The sequence below is a fragment of the Triticum dicoccoides genome, chromosome 5A (genome assembly GCF_002162155.2).
Source record: "Triticum dicoccoides isolate Atlit2015 ecotype Zavitan chromosome 5A, WEW_v2.0, whole genome shotgun sequence".
In the NCBI taxonomy this organism is placed as follows: domain Eukaryota; kingdom Viridiplantae; phylum Streptophyta; class Magnoliopsida; order Poales; family Poaceae; genus Triticum; species Triticum dicoccoides.
The window spans coordinates 636,070,828-636,071,466 of NC_041388.1; the positions used below are offsets into that span (position 1 = coordinate 636,070,828).

The 639-nt window shown below is 44.3% G+C and overlaps 1 non-coding gene across 1 annotated transcript; it reads left to right on the plus strand.

Moving 5' to 3' along the window:
- The first annotated feature begins 341 nt into the window (after positions 1-341).
- On the plus strand, positions 342-412 carry TRNAG-CCC. The gene has a single exon. It is a non-coding gene; the product is annotated as a tRNA-Gly (tRNA).
- The last annotated feature ends 227 nt before the right edge of the window (positions 413-639 follow it).

The window sequence follows — 639 nt, forward strand, 5'->3', positions numbered from 1 at the left end:
AGGCTTGGACTTCCATGGCAGCCGGGGAGGTGGGGAAAAAAAGAACCAGGAAAGAAAAGGAGAAGGACGCGGGGATGGGGGAAAGAATAACGTGGTGGGTCCTCATGGTTTGATTCGGTGTAGCGCTGCGTGCGTGGACGAGACCGTCCGAAGCGTTCGGCCGGCGCGCCGAACGCAATCGTTTACCTTTGTCGAAACTGTCACCGCGTGAGCTATTACAAACCTTCATGCATTGCTAAAGAAAAAAAACCTTCATGCAGACGATAACGAGCTGAGATTTCGCATTCACCTGGTAGATAAGAGACCATCATATATACGGAAAGGAAAAACAAATTAATAAAGCGCATCTGGTGTAGTGGTATCATAGTACCCTCCCACGGTACTGACCAGGGTTCGATTCCCTGGATGCGCATTTATTTGTTTTCTCGTCTGGTGTTTTGTTGTTTTCTATGGACTTTCAGATGAGCACAGCAGGGCTTGACGTACAATGGATTTCTTTCTCTGTTGTTGTTGTATTTGTTTTTGATACCTCCTAGGCTGTAGTCTTCTTCTTTCTTTGTACATAACAATTATCTGAAATATGGGAAGAAATTATAGTTTTTTTTAGGAAGGGAAGAAATTATAGTTATAGCTTCAGGA